Source organism: Oncorhynchus gorbuscha, linkage group LG16 (genome assembly GCF_021184085.1).
Source record: "Oncorhynchus gorbuscha isolate QuinsamMale2020 ecotype Even-year linkage group LG16, OgorEven_v1.0, whole genome shotgun sequence".
NCBI lineage: Eukaryota > Metazoa > Chordata > Actinopteri > Salmoniformes > Salmonidae > Oncorhynchus > Oncorhynchus gorbuscha.
In genome coordinates, this window is record NC_060188.1 from 6,801,507 (window position 1) to 6,826,747 (window position 25,241).

Below are 25,241 nucleotides of genomic sequence, written 5' to 3' on the forward strand. Positions count from 1 at the left end.
TTACAGCTGAATTCTGATAGACGATTGAAAATAATAGCTATTCCTGGGTATAGTTCGGAATACTTTTTATAGACTACATTAAAATAATGTAGGTTAAGAAATACATACATTATTAATGTTTAAAATGAATGAAAGGTGCCCTATTTGAGCTCTTTGCAATTTAAAAAATCTAGCCTATAGACTGTGTTATTTCTACACAGTAGGCCTATGTCTGTTAAATTTCCACCTGGTTGAGGAAAGTACATATCCCTTTCGTAAGCCTATACCCTAGCAGAGGACTTTCCCGCAACTGAGAAAACATCTGCCTAAATTCTCCATATGAGTGCAATTTACCAAACTACATTCCCATCAAAACGTATAAGCCTTTGATCTCGCGACCACCGGAGGGGGCCAACCAAGTCCTGTGAACAACCAACAGTATTATACACATGTGGTTGCTGAAAAACCCCGCAAGATGTCGCCATGGTCTTGACTTGCACCTTTTGTTGCTTGGGCCCAGAAGGATTGCTATTTTGTTCTGAGTTTGTCCACCCTCATTAACGTTAAACCGGACGCGCATGACCTGCATTTTCCAGATGTGCAGTACATGTACACGGCCACTAGATAGAGCCCAAGTATCAAAAATACGTTATACCTTTTTCAGTTCTTGGCCTGGGCCTGTTCCTAGTTGGATGGATTTCGTCATCATTACCGTTATTCGCCCTCCCATCTCCTTCACCACCACTCACCACCCAAACTATACTATCTGTGGCCGTTAGGCCTACCATTCGTTTTTATAGAACCAAGCCTATCATTACAAAATGCGATTTAAATTATCTGCATATATATACAAACAAAATCGTATTATTTTGTTCATTTATTTTATGAGTTATTTACTTTTATAGGCCAATGTTTAGGGTTGAATGTGCAAATATAAAGTGTTCGGAAAATACGTATCAATACTAGCCTACATAAATAAAAGGCTTCGAAATAACAAGTAATTGGCATTTGTCGGCAGTTATTTCCCAAAGTTTCACGAAAGCTCCAATTATCCAGGTGTGGAAAAGCTGTGAGTCGCGCAGTGCACTTGAAGGTAACAGATGGCTGGAGCCTGTACTGCGGATCGTCTTTTCACTGAACTAACCTAAAGCAAAAGCTAAAACAGATTGAACGCGTATTAAGTCGTGTGGGAACGTAGGCCTAAATAATGCGATTTAAAAAATGTAATTACGTTTTGGTCAACCTTTTCCGATTATTGGACCCACAGGCTATTCCGATTGATAACCGATACCTACAATTTGCCACAAATAGCCTACATGTTGTTTTTTCCATTTTACACAACTTCTATCAATAAATGATGTCACGACAAATAAAAAATACCGCCTTTGAAACGGTTTCGATTTACAAATCTTTGGGCTTGGTAATTACGCCATTGATTGATTGATTGAATTTATTTGACAAGTTGTAAAATACATACATAAGCGCGCTCCAGCCAGTGACGCCTCCACATACAATTTAAGAAAATCATCAAGGATAACACAATTAAGCTTATTAGCTTATTTCCATTGTGGTCCAACGGTAATGATGACGAAATCCATTCCCGGTTGTATCAACCACAATCGTCCACACACATACACACATACACATAGCGAGGACATCCATTTTCTACCAACGCTGTCAGGGGGCGAGGGTGCACGTGGCTAATCATACAACGCAGCCGCAGCGTCAGTCACAGGCGTCCACAGATGTTGCTAAGAGAGCATCTCAGTGAGCTAGCAGAATGATTGGAGCGGAACATTGGTGATGTTTTCTCGCCAAGTTGATTTTGGATTCTATTTTATTCCTATATTTGGTTGTTGCAATGTCACCAACTCTAAGGCTGATTTTCATGTATGTACTGTTCCTCTGCTGGTTGTCTCCTGCGCGGCAGACCTATGCAACTGGAGTGGAAGGTGAGGGATTCTGCTTTTTTAGTAGCCAGAATTCCAAACTGGTAATTGACTTTGAGATTGCGTTTGCCGTTCTAAAAACTTTGTTGTCTAAATATTTATGGTTATTATCTGTTTATACCAATATCCTCATCGTTTTCAGGTAATTGTGTATTCTTATTGTTGCATATTATTGCAACAACAACAATAATATGCAATAGCACTACTTGCAGTTATCCTATAAATGGGTTTTGCCAAAACAATAAATGTTTTAACACTTGGATTCTCTGCGTTGTTTTCTGAGTGAGTCTGACCATTTGAACCATTCTCCTTGTTCATGGATTGCAGTGGTTTGGCGCGTGAGGCTGCGGCTAACTCGCGGACTGTGCAGCAGGTGCGGCTGCGTTGCACAGAGGGTTCGGTGGAGTGGGTCTACCCGGGCCAGGCGCTTCGGGTCGTCCTGGAACCCAACCTGTCCTCTGCGCGCCACACAACGGTCTGCATCAAACCGTTCCGCAGCTTCAACGGTGCCAGCGTCTACATCGAGCGGGCCGGGGAACTTGACCTGTTGATGACGGATGGAGGGCGTCCGGAGCAAGTGTTCTGTTTCCCGGCGGACGGACCTCAGAAGCCAGCCATCTTCCTCCTGGCGAACCCGCAGAGGGATATCAGCCAACGCGCAGTAGGCTTCAGATATGAGTTGCTGGGCGATCGGACCACTGCGCCCAACCTCGGCCAAAGTCTGTTGCAGGGTGAGTATTTGACAGTTGTGAAAAAATACCCAATTGTCATAGTTGAGTAAAAGTAAAGATTCCTTAATATACAATGACTTAAGTAAAGAGGAAGTCACCCAGTAAAATACTACTTGAGTAAAAGTCTAAAAGTATTTGGCTTTAAATGTACTTACATTTCAAAAGTAAATGTAATTGCAAAACTATACTTCAGCATGTAAAGTAAAAGTATAAATCATTAAAAAAAAAATGCTTATGTTAAGCAAACCAGACCGCACAAGCTTATTTATCGATAGCCAGGAGCACACTAACACGCAGACATAATCTACAAACGAAGCATTTGTGTTTAGTTAGTTTGCCAGATCAGAGGCAGTAGGGATGAACAGGGATGTTCTCTTGATAAGTGCGTCAATTGGACCATTTTACTGTCCTGCTAACCATTCAAAATGTAACGTATACTTTTGGGTGTCAGGGAAAATGTATGGAGTAAAAAGTACATTTTATTTAGGAATGTAGTGAAGTAAAAGTACAAGTTGTCAAAAATATAAAGTGAAGTACAGATACCACAAAAAACGACCTAAGTAGTAGGCTACGTTAAATTATTCGAATTTAAGAACTTTTGACCACTGAAATTTGGAGACGATACGAATTCTCTATTTGTATGACATGGTCATAAGATGTTAATTTGACACTTTTGTTGGAGTTGCAATCCCAATTGTAAATAGACATAATCATTTATTGATATAACAAAAATAATGTATGTTTTGTCAGTTGTATTGGTGTCAAAAAAGAACATTGCAGTGAAGAATGAAAGTGATCAACAAGTATCCTTAATGCAAATCATCACCTTCAGTTGTTTTGAAGTGTTTTTACTTTAGACTCATCTTCTTGACCATCATTTAACCATTTCCAAGAAAGTGCATGAATAATAAAACACTGATACATTCTAACTTAATCATAGAAGACAATAAACTCCTAGCATCACAGCACATGGCACAAGAGGTGGGCCCATTCACTGTGTGGGTGGAGGGTGTGCTGGGAGACTGAGGGACAGTTTGGGGCCCAAAGAAATCAGTCAATTATCCAATTAAAAACCAAATCTAATCTTGCCTGGTCTAGGAAGCAGCTGCTGACCGGTCTGTTGTTTTGTCTGGTGGTCTCATTTCCACCGGAGGGACAAAGCTAGGGAGCAGGGGCCAGGGTGGCGGAGGGCCAATGGCCCCCGGGTATCTCAATGGAGACAGCAAATACTTGTTGGATTCTACAGATGCCTCATCTCTGTGTGGGCCTGTCTCAATGGGGTGACGTCATTCTCCTGTCCTGGTGATGTCTGTCTGTCTGAGTCCTTCTCTCCCAATATTGACAGAGTGGAGGAGTTCAGTGGAGGATACCAGTGATTGGGGTCACCAGTCAGGTCATTCAATTAGACCGCTAAACAATAGAAGTCAAACATGGAGGTTGAGACTCATCAAGGCTTTTGATCTGTGTGGGCAGTGCTAGTATGGTGGAGGAGATGTGAATGGAGTAGAGACGCATGCCAGACATTCCTCCATCTGACCCCTTGCCTTGTTGTCTGGATGAACTGAGGAGGGATGGATGAACGGAGGGATGGAGCTGCTGGTATGTGTGTGTCAATGGAGTGGCAAGCTGTCTGTAATCCCCATCCATCAATCAGTTATCTCAAGCCCAGCCGTCACAGTAGGGTGATGGGTGTGGGCTGAAGTGTTGAAAGTGGACGATCACAGTAGGGTGTTAGTTGTGGTCTGAAGTGTTGAAAGTGGACCCTCACAGTAGGGTGTTAGTTGTGGTCTGAAGTGTTGAAAGTGGACCCTCACAGGTGGGTGTTAGTTGTGGTCTGAAGTGTTGAAAGTGGACCCTCACAGGTGGGTGTTAGTTGTGGTCTGAAGTGTTGAAAGTGGACCCTCAGTGGGTAGGGTGTTAGTTGTGGTCTGAAGTGTTGAAAGTGGACCATCACAGTAGGGTGTTAGTTGTGGTCTGAAGTGTTGAAAGTGGACCCTCACAGGTGGGTGTTAGTTGTGGTCTGAAGTGTTGAAAGTGGACCCTCACAGTAGGGTGTTAGTTGTGGTCTGAAGTGTTGAAAGTGGACCCTCACAGGTGGGTGTTAGTTGTGGTCTGAAGTGTTGAAAGTGGACCCTCACAGTAGGGTGTTAGTTGTGGTCTGAAGTGTTGAAAGTGGACCCTCACAGTAGGGTGTTAGTTGTGGTCTGAAGTGTTGGAAGTGGACCCTCACAGTAGGGTGTTAGTTGTGGTGTGAAGTGTTGAAGTGGACCCTCACAGTAGGGTGATAGTTGTGGTCTGAAGTGTTGAAGTGGACCCTCACAGGTGGGTGTTAGTTGTGTGGTCTGAAGTGTTGGAAGTGGACCCTCACAGTAGGGTGTTAGTTGTGGTCTGAAGTGTTGGAAGTGGACCCTCACAGTAGGGTGATAGTGTCCAGTAAGATGATCACTATAAGAAGTGTAGATGATGATGGTTAAGTGAGAGAAAGAGAGAAATGGGTGGTGATGCAGAGTATGGAGTGGGCAGAGTGAGAGAGAGAGAGAGTGGATAAGAGAGAGAGAGTTGTGAGAAGACAAGTGAAGTGAAAGGATGTGCATTTTTGCTCCACAGGGTGATGTGTGTCCCTTTCCTCTGCATAGACCAACACTATAAACTTCTCTCTCTCCTCCCACAGCTAGCTGCCGTCCCTGCAATGACACAGAGCTCCTCCTGGCCATCTGCAGCAGTGACTTTGGTATGTATCAATAAAACATAAATAATTCATTATTGTTCTTATTTACAAATCTAGATCCTATATCAAACATTTATAAAAACGGTAAACAACTATAGCTTTTGACTCGTTGTGTCCTATCTCCTTAGTTCTCCATAGATTCATGTAGCCCAATCTGTCCCCTCATCAGCTGGGTATCACCACTCATTTATTCTACAAAGGCCTGGGGTGGAGTGAAAGTGGAGTGACAGAGTGGGAGTGAGTGAGTGAGTGAGTGGTGTGGGTGTTGGAAAGGAGATTTTGTGTCTGTGTGGATGTGTTGGGGGGGTGGTAGTGGGCTAATCTGTTCCCAGCGAACAGCTTCTGTAGCTGGGCAGAGTGGGCCTGACAGATGTGAGGGCTGAGGCTGCACAATGGGAGACCCATTGGCCAAAGGCTGCAACAGAGCAGAAGCAATAGTACCATTGAGTCTACTTCATTTATAGGCTGACTCCCGTGCCCTGATCTCACAAGTCGCCATCATCGACTTTTGATGAGAGAAAATAGCTGGCTAATGAAAGTGTAAATGGCCACAGAGAGTGAAAGGAGGGAATGGAGGGATTTCTGTGGAGTCTGAGTGGGGGATGTGGAGACTGAGAGGAGGTTAGGAGAGTGAGTGGGGGATGTGGAGACTGAGAGGAGGGAGAGTGAGTGGGGGATGTGGAGACTGAGAGGAGGGGAGTGGGGGGAGAGTGAGTGGGGGATGTGGAGACTGAGAGGAGGGAGAGTGAGTGGGGGATGTGGAGACTGAGAGGAGGGAGAGTGAGTGGGGGATGTGGAGACTGGAGACTGAGGAGGGGAGTGAGTGGGGGATGTGGAGACTGAGAGGAGGGAGAGTGAGTGGGGGATGTGGAGACTGAGAGGAGGGAGAGTTGGGGGATGTGGAGACTGAGAGGAGGGAGAGTGAGTGGGGGATGTGGAGACTGAGAGGAGGGAGAGTGAGTGGGGGATGTGGAGACTGAGAGGAGGGAGAAGTGAGTGGGGATGTGGAGACTGAGAGGAGGGAGGGGAGTGAGTGAGAGGGGGATGTGGAGACTGAGAGGAGGAGAGTGAGTGGGGGATGTGGAGACTGAGAGGAGGGGGGATGGGGGATGGAGACTGAGAGGAGGGAGAGTGAGTGGGGGATGTGGAGACTGAGACTGAGAGAGAGGGGAGAGTGAGTGGGGGGTGGAGACTGAGATGGAGAGTGAGTGGGGGATGGAGACTGAGAGGAGGGAGAGTGAGTGGGGGGGTGAGTGGGGGATGTGGAGACTGAGAGGAGGGAGAGTGAGTGGGGGATGTGGAGACTGAGAGTGAGTGGGGAGGAGGGGAGTGAGTGGGGGATGTGGAGACTGAGAGGAGGGAGAGTGTGGGGGATGTGGAGACTGAGAGGAGGGAGAGTGAGTGGGGGATGTGGAGACTGAGAGGAGGGAGAGTGAGTGGGGGATGTGGAGACTGAGAGGAGGGAGAGTGAGTGGGGATGTGGAGACTGAGAGGAGGGAGAGTGAGTGGGGGATGTGGAGACTGAGAGGAGGGAGAGTGAGTGGGGGATGTGGAGACTGAGAGGAGGGAGAGTGAGTGGGGGATGTGGAGACTGAGAGGAGGGAGAGTGAGTGGGGGATGTGGAGACTGAGGAGAGAGGGAGTGGGGGATGTGGAGACTGAGAGGGGGATGAGTGGGGACTGGAGAGAGGAGGGAGAGTGAGTGGGGGATGTGGAGACTGAGAGGAGGGAGAGTGAGTGGGGGATGTGGAGACTGAGAGGAGGGGAGGAGTGGGGGAGAGTGAGAGGAGGAGTGGGGGATGTGGAGACTGAGAGGAGAGGAGAGTGAGGGAGGGGATGGGGGTGGAGACTGAGAGGAGGGAGAGTGAGTGGGGGATGTGGAGACTGAGAGGAGGGAGAGTGAGTGGGGGATGTGGAGACTGAGAGGGGATGTGGAGACTGAGAGGAGGGAGAGTGAGTGGGGGATGTGGAGACTGAGAGGAGGGAGAGTGAGTGGGGGATGGGATGTGGGGGGAGACTGAGAGGAGGGAGTGGGGAGTGAGTGGGGGATGTGGAGACTGAGAGGAGTGGGGGAGAGACTGAGTGGGGGATGTGGAGACTGAGAGGGAGGGAGGGAGATGTGGAGACTGGGGGATGTGGAGACTGAGAGGAGGGAGAGTGAGTGGGGGATGTGGAGACTGAGAGGAGGGAGAGTGAGTGGGGATGTGGAGACTGAGAGGAGTGGGGGAGAGACTGAGTGGGGGATGTGGAGACTGAGAGGAGGGAGAGTGAGTGGGGGATGTGGAGACTGAGAGGAGAGGAGAGTGAGTGGGGGATGTGGAGACTGATGAGTGGGGGATGTGGAGACTGAGAGGAGGGAGGGAGAGTGAGTGGGGGATGTGGAGACTGAGAGGAGGGAGAGTGAGTGGGGGATGTGGAGACTGAGAGGAGGGAGAGTGAGTGGGGGATGTGGAGACTGAGAGGAGGGAGAGGAGTGGGGGATGTGGAGACTGAGAGGAGGGAGAGAGTGGGGGATGTGGAGACTGAGAGGAGGGAGAGTGAGTGGGGGATGTGGAGACTGAGAGGAGGGAGAGTGAGTGGGGGATGTGGAGACTGAGAGTGGGGGATGGGAGAGTGAGTGAGGGGGATGTGGAGACTGAGAGGAGGGAGAGTGAGTGGGGGATGTGGAGACTGAGAGGAGGGAGAGTGAGTGGGGGATGTGGAGACTGAGAGGAGGGAGAGTGAGTGGGGGATGTGGAGACTGAGAGGAGGGAGAGTGAGTGGGGGATGTGGAGACTGAGAGGAGTGGGGGATGTGGAGACTGAGAGGAGGGAGAGTGAGTGGGGGATGTGGAGACTGAGAGGAGGGAGAGTGAGTGGGGGATGTGGAGACTGAGAGGAGGGAGAGTGAGTGGGGGATGTGGAGACTGAGAGGAGAGGAGGGAGAGTGAGTGGGGGATGTGGAGACTGAGAGGAGGGAGAGTGAGTGGGGGATGTGGAGGAGAGGAGACTGAGAGGAGGGGAGTGAGTGGGGGATGTGGAGTGAGTGGGGGATGTGGAGACTGAGAGGAGAGGAGGGAGAGTGGAGTGGGGGATGGGGGATGGAGACTGAGAGGAGGGAGAGTGAGTGGGGGATGTGGAGACTGAGAGGAGGAGGGAGAGTGAGTGGGGGATGTGGAGACTGAGAGGAGGGAGAGTGGAGACTGAGAGGGGGGATGTGGGGGAGACTGAGAGGAGGGAGAGTGGAGACTGAGAGGAGGGGAGAGTGGGGGATGTGGAGACTGAGAGGAGGGAGAGTGAGTGGGGGATGTGGAGACTGAGTGGGGGGAGAGGAGGAGAGTGAGTGGGGGATGTGGAGACTGAGAGGAGTGGGGGAGAGACTGAGTGGGGGATGTGGAGACTGAGGAGGAGGGAGTGGGGGATGTGAGTGAGGGGGATGTGGAGACTGAGGAGGGAGAGGAGAGTGAGTGGGGGATGTGAGACTGAGAGGAGGGAGAGTGAGTGGGGGATGTGGAGACTGAGAGGAGGGAGAGTGAGTGGGGGATGGAGACTGAGACTGGAGACTGGAGGGGAGAGTGAGTGGGGGATGTGGAGACTGAGAGGAGGGAGAGTGAGTGGGGGATGTGGAGACTGAGAGGAGGGAGAGTGAGTGGGGGATGTGGAGACTGAGAGGAGTGGGGGAGAGACTGAGAGGAGGGAGAGTGAGGGGGATGTGGAGACTGAGAGGAGGGAGAGTGAGTGGGGGATGTGGAGACTGAGAGGAGGGAGAGTGAGTGGGGGATGTGGAGACTGAGAGGAGGGAGAGTGAGTGGGGGATGTGGAGACTGAGAGGGGAGTGGGGGATGTGGAGACTGAGAGGAGGGAGAGTGTGGGGGAGACTGAGAGGAGGAGAGAGTGGGGGATGTGGAGACTGAGAGGGGGGATGAGTGGGGGATGTGGAGACTGAGAGGAGGGAGAGTGAGGGATGTGGAGACTGAGAGGAGGGAGAGTGAGTGGGGGATGTGGAGACTGAGGGAGGAGTGGGGGAGAGTGAGTGGGGGATGTGGAGACTGAGAGGAGGGAGAGTGAGTGGGGGATGTGGAGACTGAGAGGAGGGAGAGTGAGTGGGGGATGTGGAGACTGAGAGGAGGGAGTGAGATGTGGAGACTGAGAGGAGGGGGGATGTGGAGACTGAGAGGAGGGAGAGTGGGGGAGTGGAGACTGAGAGGAGGGGGGAGTGGGGATGTGGAGACTGAGAGGAGGGAGAGTGAGTGGGGGATGTGGAGACTGAGAGGAGGGAGAGTGAGTGGGGGATGTGGAGACTGAGAGGAGGGAGAGTGAGTGGGGGATGTGGAGACTGAGAGGGGGATGAGTGGGGGATGTGGAGACTGAGAGGAGGGAGAGTGAGTGGGGGATGTGGAGACTGATGTGGAGGAGAGGGAGAGTGAGTGGGGGATGTGGAGACTGAGAGGAGGGAGGAGTGGGGGATGTGGAGACTGAGAGGAGGGAGAGTGAGTGGGGGATGTGAAGACTGAGGAGGAGGACTGAGAGGAGGGAGAGTGAGTGGGGGAGACTGAGAGGAGGGAGAGTGAGTGGAGACTGAGTGGGGGAGGAGGAGGTGAGTGGGGGATGTGGAGACTGAGAGGAGGGAGAGGAGTGGGGGATGTGGAGACTGAGAGGAGGAGAGTGAGTGGGGGATGTGGAGACTGAGAGGGGGATGAGTGGGGGATGTGGAGACTGAGAGGAGGGAGAGGAGTGGGGGATGTGGAGACTGAGAGGAGGGAGAGTGAGTGGGGGAGAGACTGAGAGGGGGATGTGGAGACTGAGAGGAGGGAGAGTGAGTGGGGGATGTGGAGACTGAGAGGGGGATGTGGAGACTGAGAGAGAGGGAGACTGCTGAGTGGGGGATGTGGAGAGGTGGGGGATGTGGAGACTGAGAGGAGGGAGAGTGAGTGGGGGATGTGGAGACTGAGAGAGGGAGAGGAGTGGGGGATGTGGAGACTGGGGATGTGGAGACTGAGAGGAGGGAGAGTGAGTGGGGGATGTGGAGACTGAGAGGAGGGAGAGTGAGTGGGGGATGTGGAGACTGAGAGGAGGGAGAGTGAGTGGGGGATGTGGAGACTGAGAGGAGGGAGAGTGAGTGGGGGATGTGGAGACTGAGAGGAGGGAGAGTGAGTGGGGGATGTGGAGACTGAGAGGAGGGAGAGTGAGTGGGGGATGTGGAGACTGAGAGGAGGGAGGAGTGAGTGGGGGATGTGGAGACTGAGAGGAGGGAGAGTGAGTGGGGGATGTGGAGACTGAGAGGAGGGAGAGTGAGTGGGGGATGTGGAGACTGAGAGGAGGGAGAGTGAGTGGGGGATGTGGAGACTGAGAGGAGGGAGTGTGGGGGATGTGAGACTGAGAGGAGGGGGGATGGGGGATGTGGAGACTGAGAGGAGGGAGAGTGAGTGGGGGATGTGGAGACTGAGAGGAGGGAGAGTGAGTGGGGGATGTGGAGACTGAGAGGAGGGAGAGTGAGTGGGGATGTGGAGACTGAGAGGAGAGGAGGGAGTGAGTGGGGGATGTGGAGACTGAGAGGAGGGAGACTGCTGAGTGGGGATGAGACTGGGGGGATGACTGAGAGGGAGACTGGAGACTGAGAGGAGGGAGAGTGAGTGGGGGAGACTGAGAGGAGGGGGGATGTGGAGACTGGAGACTGGAGGGGAGAGTGAGTGGGGGATGTGGAGACTGAGAGGAGGAGAGTGAGTGGGGGATGTGTGGAGACTGTGAGTGGGGGATGTGGAGACTGAGAGGAGGGAGAGTGAGTGGGGGATGTGGAGACTGAGAGGAGGGAGAGGAGTGGGGGATGTGGAGACTGCTTCACTCTTTGAGAGGACTCCTTGGGAGTGGGGGATGTGGAGACTGACTTTGAGAGGAGGGAGAGTGAGTGGGGGACTGAGAGGAGGGGAAGTGGGGGAGACTGAGAGGAGGGAGAGTGAGTGGGGATGTGGAGACTGAGAGGAGGGAGAGTGAGTGGGGATGGAGACTGAGAGGAGGGAGAGTGAGTGGGGGATGTGGAGACTGAGAGGAGGGAGAGTGAGTGAGGGGGATGTGGAGACTGAGAGGAGGGAGAGTGAGTGGGGGATGTGGAGACTGAGAGGAGGGAGAGTGAGTGGGGGATGTGGAGACTGAGAGGAGGGAGAGTGAGTGGGGGATGTGGAGACTGAGAGGAGGGAGAGTGAGTGGGGGATGTGGAGACTGAGAGTGACTTTTCTGGAGGGAAGATTTGAATCCTTTTTCCACTCATACTCACACAGCAAGATCCTGTTAACTTTTTAATTTCCCTCTTGGCCGCTTTAAAAAAACACATTATTGAAATGCACATAACAATTTAGATCAGCTGAATCATACTGTATTGGTGGCTGTTTAATTGATACATTTCTCATCTTTCTGTTCATATTAATTGGTTTTCATTACAATAAAACTTAACCATAAATGATTGGGATGACTGAAAACAGTCTCTAATGTTAGTCCCCTCCTCTGCCCCTCCAGTGGTTCGCGGCTCCATCAGGAACGTATCCCACAATGCTGAGCGGCAGACATCGTTGGTGGAGGTCTCAGAGGGGAGGGTGTACCGGCAGCGTAGCGGGGTGTTCGAGCGCCACACTGGCACCAGAGGGTTCCCGGTTCCAGTTCCTCATGGCACGGTCACATCCACACACTGTTACAGTGTCACGTAAAGCCTGGGGGCGGAGAGTTCCTATTCACAGGGACAGAACACTTTGGGGAGGCCTGGCTGGGTTGTGCCCCCCGCTATAAAGACTTCATGTCCCTCTACCAATCAGCTTGGGCGGCTCGTCAGAACCCCTGTGAGTTCCCGCTGGACTGAGGGTGTGTCCCAGTTCCTAGTGGCGATCCATGAGCCCTGTGACCTATATGTAGGGTTTATTTTCTTAAATGGAACACATTGAGTCTCTTCTTTCTACCCCAGTTGGCATGGTAGAGATTATGTCGCTGTGGCAGCAAGCGAGCGGGATGAGTTCCTCACGACCACAGCGGTTTGAGAGATGTTGTCCCTTCTACTCCTCATGAATCTATACCGCTCACAACACCAGCAGGGACAAATCTGTTGGAGCACTTGTAGAGCACAAGGAGTACAAGGCCCAGGGCAGGGGCCCACAGGGGACCCATCCAACCAGCACTAGAGGGGCCACCCCAGCCCCTGCCGGCCCCAGCGGGGAAAGGCTTAGAGAGCCTGGCCCTTTGTCTGTCTCTCTTCTCAACGCCCACAGCTCCCAGAGACTAGAAATGGTTTGACTGCTGCTTCACTCTTTGTCTCTCCCCACACCAACTGCTGCTTCACTCTTTGTCTCTCCCCACACCAACTGCTGCTTCACTCTTTGTCTCTTTGTCTCTCCCAACACCAACTGCTGCTTCAACTCACCTTGTCTCTCCCAACTGCTGCTTCACTCTTTGTCTCTCCCACACCAACTGCTGCTTCACTCCTTGTCTCTCCCCACACCAACTGCTGCTTCACTCCTTGTCTCTCCCCACACCAACTGCTGCTTCACTCCTTGTCTGCTAAATGACTCTTTGTCTTAAATGCTTCAATGTCTCCCCACACCAATGTCTCTCCCCACACCAACTGCTGCTTCACTCCTTGTCTCTCCCCACACCAACTGCTGCTTCACTCCTTGTCTCTCCCCACACCAACTGCTGCTTCACTCCTTGTCTCTCCCCACACCAACTGCTGCTTCACTCCTTGTCTCTCCCCACACCAACTGCTGCTTCACTCTTTGTCTCTCCCCACACCAACTGCTGCTTCACTCTTTGTCTCTCCCAACACCAACTGCTGCTTCACTCTTTGTCTCTCCCCACACCAACTGCTGCTTCACTCTTTGTCTCTCCCCACACCAACTGCTGCTTCACTCTTTGTCTCTCCCAACACCAACTGCTGCTTCACTCTTTGTCTCTCCCAACACCAACTGCTGCTTCACTCCTTGTCTCTCCCAACTGTTGCCTCACTCTTTGTCTCTCCCCACACCAACTGCTGCTTCACTCCTTGTCTCTCCCCACACCAACTGCTGCTTCACTCCTTGTCTCTCCCCACACCAACTTGTCTCTCCCCACACCAACTGCTGCTTCACTCCTTGTCTCTCCCCACACCAACTGCTGCTTCACTCTTTGTCTCTCCCAACACCAACTGCTGCTTCACTCTTTGTCTCTCCCCACACCAACTGCTGCTTCACTCTTTGTCTCTCCCCACACCAACTGCTGCTTCACTCTTTGTCTCTCCCCACACCAACTGCTGCTTCACTCTTTGTCTCTCCCAACACCAACTGCTGCTTCACTCTTTGTCTCTCCCAACACCAACTGCTGCTTCACTCCTCTCTCCCAACTGTTGCTTCAACTGCTGCTTCTTTGTCTCTCCCCACACCAACTGCTGCTTCACTCCCCTTGTCTCTCCCCACACCAACTGCTGCTTCACTCCTTGTCTCTCCCCACACCAACTGCTGCTTCACTCCTTGTCTCTCCCCACACCAACTGCTGCTTCACTCCTTGTCTCTCCCCACACCAACTGCTGCTCTCTTCAGGGTCTCGGTGTGAGAGGTGTCCTTTGAACTACTGTGGCAGGAAATCATATGAATGTAATGTCTGATTGTTAGGTTTTATGTGGTCTTGTTTATTCCTTTGTACAATAGGTTTTGAAATATTTTATTGTAATGTAAATGAAGTGTTTTTCACAAGGATTTGCTTATTTACATATTGATTGTATCATTTTGGTTTTATTACAGGGTATGGGGATGATGCTACAGTGTAGGTGCAAACCTTCAGTTTGATTACCATTTATTGCCAAATATATAAGCAATGCTTGTGGGGATTTCTTGTGTACTTTTTTGATTGACTTGCAATGCACTTTCAAGCAATTACTTAAACTTTTGAACAAGATATTTATTTTATTCTTCATAACATTCTTTATTATGGTTCTTGAGCATTATGGGAAAATATTTGTTGAAAATAGCTCCTCCTGTAGGAAATAATGATCATGAATGTTTGCATTACAATTTTCTGCAACACATTTAAATGACAAAAACATCTATTGCACTATGGTATCTATTGTCTATTAAAATAATACTGTTAAATGTGGTAAAGATGTATTTTCATTTCACTCATTGAGCTTTTGACATTAAGTGTTAGACAACCCTTAGCATTAGAGGGAGAGTTTGAAAGATGAGGGGATGTCAACCCCAAACCCCCTCACCTCTGCCCCCAATCACCATTCCTCCCCTCAGTGTTAGCCTGGGCGTGGCAGCCCCTCCTGCTCTATTGTGGGTAGTCAGTGGACTGAGTGACGCAGGCAGAGTGGGGTTTTACAGAGCTGCTGGGATCGTGAATGAAGAAGACCATTTTTCTTCAGCTTCATGATTGATTATATGTCTCAGACCCTCTGTCCTTCATCAGCCACATTCAACAGACCTGGGCTTTAGATGGAAGCAGTGGGATTTAAACTCACGTCGCAGACACTCTGTCCTTCATCAGCCACATTCAACAGACCTGGGCTTTAGATGGAAGCAGTGGGATTTAAACTCACGTCTCAGACCCTCTGTCCTTCCTTCATCAGACACATTCAACAGACCTGGGCTTTAGATGGAAGCAGTGGGATTTAAACTCACGTCTCAGACACTCTGTCCTTCATCAGACACATTCAACAGACCTGGGCTTTAGATGGAAGCAGTGGGATTTAAACTCACGTCTCAGACCCTCTGTCCTTCATCAGACACATTCAACAGACCTGGGCTTTAGATGGAAGCAGTGGGATTTAAACTCACGTCTCAGAAGAGGCTGGAGCCAAAACTCAAGGCACTATAAAATATTGTATCACATTAGTATTGCCAGTCTTGCTAGCTCAGCAAACTGTGGACCAGACGGACAGAGAGAAAGCTGAGGTGATGAATGTGGGAGTCTTTATTAGACTGCAGAGGTAGATAGTTTGGGCTCTTTCTCTTAGCAATCTCAGCAGTGTTGACGGTGGAATTTTTTAGATAATAAGAGTTAATAAATACTTAATAGATAGTTAATGGCTAATGTTCAAGGAGATTATTAATATGGCCTCAAATAACCCTCGTGATAGAAAACGGTCCATTTAAAATCTCACTGCTCACAGGTGGAGTGGTTGCTCTAACCAATAATGAGATTTTTCAAAAATCGGAATTTTAAAAGTATTACAACCTGCGTCTGAATGCAAATGATTAATGTAGATTTGTATTTAGCCTATCCAGTCCATCTAGCTGTGGTCTATAGAGTGTTTCACAACAGAGACATGAACAGTAAAGTCCAGAGACATGAGCCCCTCCTAAAGACCAGCATGTAAAAGCACACGGCTGTTGTGTCTTTTGATATATCTGTTATGGAATAGTCTTAAATGGGATGTTATACCCCCATCCATATGCAACACAGTGCATAATCTGTTTTATAGGGGAATGGGAGTTTAGAGCCAACTGTCCAACACGTTTCTACTTTGGCCCTTTTCCACTGCATCCTATACCGACCTAATTATAAGCAGTGCTAATGTTAATGGAATAACTCAGAGTAAAATGATATACAAATGGATAAGATGGGGGACAGAAAATGAGTAGGCTGAATCAGTCTATTCTTTTGGGGCTGTTGCTCCCCGATCACAGCCTGGGAAACAGAGTGAGCAGAGGTGGGAGGGGGACTTTTCGGCCCCCAAAAATCTAAGGCCCCACCCCCAAAAAGATGGAACAATTCATTGACTTTTAAAGCGACTCCTTTTAATGCCTATTCCACACGTCTACTTGGCTGAGCAGGATTCACAAATTGCTGTGTTGAAGGTTTTATTGGGACTAAATAGCTGCCAATGAAAGTGTAAATGACCGTGGGCTGAATGGGGCCCCCTCAATGGGCCCACGGTGACAAGGCCCCGACAGACATAATGATCATTGTCACAGACGCTGTTAGCCTCACTGGGCCTCATGAATCCAAGCGGGCAATTTCAAGCCATTAGACCGGTCACTTTATCCACCAAGATCAACTCTATCTTTTAACTCTCTAACTTTTAACTTTCTTTCTTTTTCTTTCTTTCTTTTTTCTTTCTTTCTTTTTCTTTCTTTCTTTCTTTCTTTCTTTCTTTCTTTCTTTCTTTCTTTCTTTCTATCTATCTCAGTTCTCTTTCTCTTTCTATCTCTGTTCTCTTTATATTTCTATCTCTCTCCTCTTTCTATCTCTTTTCTCTTTCTATCTCTGTTCTCTTTCTCTTCTCTTTCTATCTTCTCTTTCTAACTCTACCCTCTTTCTATCTCTGTTCTCTTTCTATCTCCTCTTTCTGTCTTCTCTTTCTATCTCTCTCCTCTTTCTATCTCTGTTCTCTTTCTATCTCTGTTCTCTTTCTATCTCTGTTCTCTTTCTATCTCCTCTTTCTGTCTTCTCTTTCTATCTCTCTCCTCTTTCTATCTCTTTTCTCTTTCTATCGCTGTTTGCTTTCTCTTCTCTTTCTATCTCCTCTCTCTCTCTCTTCTATCTATCTTTCTTCTCTTCTCTTCTCTTTCTATCTCTCTCTTTCTTTCTACCCATCTTCTCTTTCTATCTCTCTTCTATGTCTTTCTGTCTCTTCTCTTATCCTTTCGGTTCGTCCGGTTATTGTCAAACTTAGTTTCTTGGTGAGGTTTTGATCATAACTCCTGATGCTAATATCCACTAGGCTTCATCTCTTCACTATTTTTTGTTTCTCTCACTTTCCTCTTTCTTCTCCTCCCACTTGATGAGGTTAAGGTTAAACCTATAAGATCAAACTGCTCAAATCCACTATGTTTGCTGTTCGCCAACTCAGGCAGGACATTTTTCTTAGAAAAGCACCCTTGAAAAACCCTAAATTGCATAGCATTTTAACCAACATTTTAAATACTACTAAATACAAAACTGAGGTGTGAAAAAATGATGAACCCCTTTCAACTCTAACTCATATCTCCTAAAGTCTCCAAAAAGTATATTTTCAAACTCAGATCTCCCTCACCAAGTCACCATTGTCCTCCTGAGGGGCGTACCATACCAAATTTCAGAGCTGAATATTATTTACTCCCTGGGGCTTTTGAGGTCACACAATTCCCATCTTTGGGAATTCTCCAGACGGAATCTGAGGGAACGACGTCCCGGGGGTTTCCAGGAGCGCCTGGAAGCGGGAGGCCGGGAGCCCCTCGGATGGTGTGCCGGCAGGAGTCCCCTCCATATGGGGGGGTAATTGGTTTATCCCGCCGCCTGGCCAGCTTTCCCATGTGGGCCACTGCTGTGGGGAGGCCCGGGGTACAATGTGGAAACAGCATGAGACCCTCCAGGCCAGCCTTTGACGGGGTCTCCTTTACAGGCTATAGGACCAGGAGCATGGGAGCACAACGCTCATGCCAGAGATGGACCCTGTGGTTTTGAAAAGGTCCTTCATTATTTTGCTGTCTGTTGTTTGCGTTTGAACTGAGTGTTTTGGTAATTGACTTATGGGGAAAGTTAATTTGTTTTAGTTTTTTTATATCCCCACTGATTTATAAGGTAATGAGATGGAGAGTTGGGCCAAAGATTTACAAATTGGTGAAGCCCTCCATACACAAAACACCTGGTTGGAAATGGGCTTTTCCACATTCTTTTCTACAAAATGTTCTGCATTTGGGCATTCTTTTGTTGGTCTTCTAAAAGGGAATGCTGAAATTGAGTATCAGTATCTGACAGAGTGTTGAACACATTTATACTATTCCTGGGTGTTTGCAATAGTCAGTCCTCGACACAAACTGTTCCGTGATGATAATAACTTGACTGATATACACTGAGTGTACAAAACATTAAGAACACCTTTCTAATATTGAGTTGCACCCCCCCCCTTGCCCTCAGAACAGCCTCAGTTTGTCAGGGCATGGACTCTATAAGGTGTTGAAAGCGTTCCACAGGGATGCTGGCTCATGTTGACTCCAATGCTTTCCACAGTTGAGTCAAGTTGGCTGGATGTCCTTTGGGTGGTGGACCGTTCTTGATTCACAGGGGAAACTGTTGAGCATGAAAAACTCAGCAGCGTTTCAGTTATTGACACAAACGGGTTCGCCTGGCACCTACTACCATACCCCGTTCAAAGGCACTTAAATCCTTTGTCTCAATTGTCTCAGGGCTTTAAAATCCTTCTTTAACCCATCTTATCCCCTTCCTCTACATTGATTGAAGTGGATTTAACAAGTGACATCAATAAGGGATCATACCTTTCACCTGGATTCACCTGGTCAGTCTATGTCATGGAAATAGCAGGTGTCTTTTAAATATTTTGTACACTAAGTGTATGTTAAAAATACATGGTTGACAATAGCTTGTCACTTTGTTTATAAAAAGCTTTTAATCTCAAATAGTCACAGGAAAATAATGTCCCCAAAATTTACTGGGAAAACAAAAAAGGTGAAAATATAACAATAATGGTGATAATATATTCAACAACAATGGTGATAATATAACAGTAATGGTGATAATATAACAGTAATGTTGATAATATAACAACAACAATGGTGATAATATAACAATTATGGTGATAATATATTCAACAACAATGGTGATAATATAGCAATAATGATGATAATAATAACAACAATGGTGATAATATAACAATAATGGTGATAATATACAGTACCAGTAAAACGTTTAGACACACCTACTCATTTAAGAATTTCTCTTTATTTGTACTATTTTCTACATCGTATAATAATAGTGAAGACATCAAATTTCAAGAACTGTGAGTTTCTTCAAGTGCAGGATGAAAAAACCATCAAGCGCTAAGATGAAACTGGCTCTCATGAGGACCGCTACAGGAAAGGAAGACCCAGAGTTACCTCTGCTGCAGAGGATAAATTCATTAGAGTTACCAGCCTCAGATTGCAGCCCAAATAAATGCTTCACAGAGTTCAAGTAACAGACACATCTCAACATCAACTGTTCAGAGGAGACTGTGTGAATCAGGCCTTCATGGTCAAGTAAAGAAACCACTACTAAAGGACACCAATAAGATGAAGAAACTTTCTTGGGCCAAGAAACATGAGTAATGGACATAAGACCGGTTGAAATCTGTCCTTTGGTCTGATGAGTCCAAATGTGAGATTTTTGGTTCCAACTGCTATGTCTTTGTGAGACACAGAGTAGGTGAATGAATGATCTCTGCATGTGTGGCTCCCACCGTAAATCATGGAGGAGGTGTGATGGTGTGGGGGTGCTTTGCTGGTGACACTGTCAATGATTTATTTAGATTTCAAGGCACACTTAACCAGCATGGCTACCACAGCATTCTGCAGTTATTCGCCATCCCATCTGGTTTGTGCTTAGTGGGACTATCATTTGTTTTTCAACAGGACCAAGAAGGAGAGTGATGGAGTGCCTCATCAGATGACCTGGCATCCACAGTCCCCTGACCTCAACCCAATCGAGATGGTTTGGGAAGAGTTGGACCGCAGAGTGAAGGAAAAACAGCCAACAAGTGCTCAGCATATGTGGGAAAAGCATTCCAGGTGAAGCTGGTTGGGAGAATACCAAGAGTGTGGAAAGGGTGGCTATTTTGAAGAATCTAAAATCTAAAATATATTTTGATATGTTTAACACTTTTTTTGGCTACGACATGATTCCATATGTTATTTCAGTTTAGATGTTTAGATGTTATTTCTTCACTATGATTCCATGTGTTATTTCATAGTTTAGATGTCTTCACTATGATTCCATGTGTTATTTCATAGTTTAGATGTCTTCACTATGATTCCATGTGTTATTTCATAGTTTAGATGTCTTCACTATGATTCCATGTGTTATTTCATAGTTTAGATGTCTTCACTATGATTCCATGTGTTATTTCATAGTTTAGATGTCTTCACTATGATTCCATGTGTTATTTCATAGTTTAGATGTCTTCACTATGATTCCATGTGTTAATAGTTTAGATGTCTTCACTATGATTCCATGTGTTATTTCATAGTTTAGATGTCTTCACTATGATTCCATGTGTTATTTCATAGTTTAGATGTCTTCACTATGATTCCATGTGTTATTTCATAGTTTAGATGTCTTATTAAACCCTTGAATGAGTAGGTGTGTCCAAACTGTTGACTGGTACTGTATGTAACAACAATGGTAATCTCAGACCTGTCAACTCGATATGTGGTATTACTTCATGAGAATACGTGTCTTCCGGTCTCCAAGCAGTAGTCTGAAAAAACAGATCGCATAAGAGGTTCTGAAGATGATGCTTTATTGTGACATGATAGATGTTCATTCAGTATGCTCGCTTTCACATCAGTAATAATAAGACTACACATTGAGGAACAAGAGAAAACACATACAGTCAAATGGTGTGCGAGTACTTCAGTTTCTCAGTGCATCGTCCTGTACAATCTCAAACACATTCTTACAGTATAGCTGCTGAACCAGACTATTCTGTCTGGGACGTAGCCTCATAGAATGATATATTAGAAGTCATTTAGTAGGATCTCTGTGTGTAGTCTATCCTCACCTAACCAGTGCAGCAGCCACCAGTCCACCAGTGATGGGTCCTACCCAGTAAACCCAGTGGTAGGTCCAGTAGTTGGCCACTATAGCAGGACCCAGGGCTCTGGCCGGGTTCAGACAGGTTCCAGACACATCTCCACTGAAGAAATAATAACCACAAAGAGTTTCAGAACTATGATAGTATTAAACATGATTATCTCCAGGTATGCAGCAGAATCCTGTCCATCAAAACAACCACGTGCTGTATCTCTACCCATGATGCTATGAAACTAAACATTGAGATAACAAGTATTTCATGTTTTGCCATGACCATGGCGTCGTGTGGGAACAGTAAATACGTTACTTAGAAATGCCCAGAAGGTCATAATTGCAATGTAATGAGCGTGTTATCTGAACTACCTATCTAAGATGTTTATCCAATCTTTATGTCACAATAATGCACATTTTAGCAATGGCTGTTCCATATCTTCAGTTGTGGATGTAATCGTTGATGACAACTCTACGTGAACGTTTATTTATCTTCCATTATTTCTTTGTTCATTAGTAGTTCACATTCCATAAATTAGTATATCATTTGTTTAAACAGTGTATAATAATGCATGCTATATCCATGTAAATAATTTATAACAAACTCTATTTAATAGGGAACAAATTATATAATAGTGGTTTATAAATAGTTAATAAACAAACCTTCAAACAAACTTTTTCCAAAACGTATCTATCCAGGCTAATTATTAAGAGAACAAAATTACTTGTACCAGACCCAGGAAAACCTCTAGGCCTTAATAACCCTACAGCAAGAACTGACCAGGTAGCCAGGAAAACCTCTAGGCCCTAGTAACCCTATAACAAGAACTGACCAGGTAGCCAGGAAAACCTCTAGCCCCTAATAACCCTATAGCAGGAACTGACCAGGTAGCCAGGAAAACCTCTAGCCCCTAATAACCCTATAGCAGGAACTGACCAGGTAGCCAGGAAAACCTCTAGACCCTAATAACCCTATAGCAGGAACTGACCAGGTAGCCAGGAAAACCTCTAGGCCCTAATAACCCTATAGCAGGAACTGACCAGGTAGCCAGGAAAACCTCTAGACCCTAATAACCCTATAGCAGGAACTGACCAGGTAGCCAGGAAAACCTCTAGGCCCTAATAACCCTATAGCAGGAACTGACCAGGTAGCCAGGAAAACCTCTAGGCCCTAATAACCCTACAGCAAGAACTGACCAGGTAGCCAGGAAAACCTCTAGGCCCTAATAACCCTACAGCAAGAACTGACCAGGTAGCCAGGAAAGACTTTGGGCCTAGTTACAGTACAAGTGATACATTCCACTCTTGGCCCTCTCAGTATCTCACCCAGCCAGGATGTTGATGATGACAGTACAGCCCACCATGAAGGGAACCATGGGGCTGCTACTCTTGGCGTTGACAGCCCCCAGCAGCACCACCATGGTGACCAGGCAGGTCATGGCTATCTCCCCAAACAGAGCCCCCCACAGCTGATCTTGTGATTGCAGCAGGGCAAACGCTGCCCCCTGGGCCTTGGAGTAGTTCTCTGTTGTGGTCATCAGCTGAGGAACAATGGATTCAGGTTCATTTACTGGCAGTGATGTCATTATACTACTACAAAACCCAATGCATTGTCTGACGAACTAAACTGGGGTCATGACAGTTGTCTGCATATCTAATCACTGTAGTTGTGAATATTCATTTTATAGTTTTGATTTGATTCAATCCAACTGATATTTCTTTTCTGCATTTCAAATCATTTCAAGGTGCAAGACAACATTCTACCTCCACAGATACTGTTAGTCATAGAGGTGCATTGAATGAGCACTGATATCAGGTTTAACCCTCACCTTCGACATGGACGCACCTAGCACACCCCCTATGAGCTGACTGATGAGGTAGGGCCCCACCATATTCAGCTTCATGCCTCCACACAGGTAGATAGCAATGGTAAACGGTGGGTTAAAATGGGAGCCGCTGTGGAGGTCAGAGAGAAATAGCAGAATGGTCAGATAGCCCAGGAGTGTTGGGATTTACACAGTATATTTCACAGTTTAACATTACTCACCTTCACACTTTCACCTTTGTATCAGTTCAAGGAGATTGGCTTTAGATATTGATTACACATTGTTCATATGTTCACTCAATTATTAGGTATAACAATATGAATGGGGTCACAGTTGCTTTATAAACTTGGGATATGTATGTGTCAGGTGCATCTGTGAAATCATAACACATTACACCATAATGGCCACTGTTTCTAAGTTGAATGGCACTCACTGGAATGAGAATGGTTTTACAACCTTAGGTCTGTTACCTTTATCTGTGAAAGACTGTTTTTGAACTCTGCACATGACGAAGAAACTCATAATCACCACGAAAAGGGACTTATGGGACTTATGGGTTTCCACTCTGTGTTCAGTATTTTGACCCCAAAATTGTAGCAATATAGAACGTTGTAGCAATATAGAACATTGCAAATCTAATGGAATAATGGGCATGCATTACACTCACATACATTCACTCACATTAAAGCACACAACATACTGTTCATGCAAAATATAAATGCTCTATTGAGAAGAAATGACTAACGTTAATCTCAAAAGGAGACCAAAGTACAACACTGTAATGATGTAATATGAGACATTTTTACAGACACTTATCCAAAACAGCACAGTACAGTGAGACAGTTTATCAACACACTGTATATAAACACACAGACCTGATCTCTGCCATGCATGCCACCATGACTGCCACAGCCAGACCATGGACCAGAGCTGGCTGCAGCCTCCTGCTGCCTCCACGTTCTCTATGACCGACACACAGCCCATGAACACAAAGAACATGGTCCCCACCAGCTCAGCCAGACACGGCTGGACCAGGCGCTCAAACTTGTTGGGAGGCTGGACCGGTGCTTTCTTAGAGTCTGATGCCATCAGGGATGTCCCCATGTCACCCAGTTCCATTGTCCCTTCTGTCATAGTGGAAAGGAGTTTGGAGAGAGAGTGAGAATAGAAGAGAGAGAGAATGGAGGAGTTTGGAGGGAAAATAGATGAGAGAGAGGTGTCTTTGTATATAGAGATGCAGTGAAGCACTGGCGATAATGTCCGCAGGTGTGTGTCCAAATATCTACCTGCGTTGCTAATCACTTGAACTTTGGTAAGTTCAAAGAACGAAAGGGCGAGATAGAGAGTGGAGAGAGAGAAAGAGAGCGAGAGAGAGAGTGGAGAGAGAGAAAGAGAGCGAGAGAGAGAGTGGAGAGAGAGAAAGAGAGCGAGAGAGAGAGTGGAGAGAGAGAAAGAGAGCGAGAGAGAGAGCATAACATTGAAGTGCTCCATTGACCAACGATGGACTCTTTGACACTGATATCCATGTTATGATTAATCCAAGTCAGTTTACTCTAGTGAACACAGTACAACAGACAACCAGTTTACTCTAGTGAACACAGTACAACAGACAACCAGTTTACTCTAGTGAACACAGTACAACAGACAACCAGTTTACTCTAGTGAACACAGTACAACAGACAACCAGTTTACTCTAGTGAACACAGTACAACAGACAACCAGTTTACTCTAGTGAACACAGTACAACAGACAACCAGTTTACTCTAGTGAACACAGTACAACAGACAACCAGTTTACTCTAGTGAACACAGTACAACAGACAACCAGTTTACTCTAGTGAACACAGTACAACAGACAACCAGTTTACTCTAGTGAACACAGTACAACAGACAACCAGTTTACTCTAGTGAACACAGTACAACAGACAACCAGTTTACTCTAGTGAACACAGTACAACAGACAACCAGTTTACTCTAGTGAACACAGTACAACAGACAACCAGTTTACTCTAGTGAACACAGTACAACAGACAACCAGTTTACTCTAGTGAACACAGTACAACAGACAACCAGTTTACTCTAGTGAACACAGTACAACAGACAACCAGTTTACTCTAGTGAACACAGTACAACAGACAACCAGTTTACTCTAGTGAACACAGTACAACAGACAACCAGTTTACTCTAGTGAACACAGTACAACAGACAACCAGTTTACTCTAGTGAACACAGTACAACAGACAACCAGTTTACAGTTTAAAAGTATAGTAATTGTCCAGCAGACAGATATTTTGTTGGCACTGATTTGAAAACAACATTTTCAGGGTAGAGCATATGTCAATATGACTATGATATGTTTTTACTATTTAAATCAACTAAATGTTTTGTTAGTTTGTTAATACAGCAGCCTACTACTAGACATAATATTCTAGATTTCCAGGCCAAACAAAAAAGTTGAATCTTGGTTAACCTGCTTGTATTAACCATGCATAGATCATTGATGTTAGCCAGTCCCAGCTAGATAAGATAAAGCATTAAA

The 25,241-nt window shown here is 46.7% G+C and overlaps 2 pseudogenes; one reads left to right on the forward strand and one right to left on the reverse strand.

Annotated features, from left to right (window-relative positions):
- Positions 1–2,017: 2,017 nt before the first annotated feature.
- LOC123999515 lies at positions 2,018–12,711 on the forward strand (annotated as a pseudogene).
- A 7,629-nt stretch (positions 12,712–20,340) lies between these two features.
- LOC123999516 lies at positions 20,341–24,000 on the reverse strand (annotated as a pseudogene).
- Between the last annotated feature and the right edge of the window lie 1,241 nt (positions 24,001–25,241).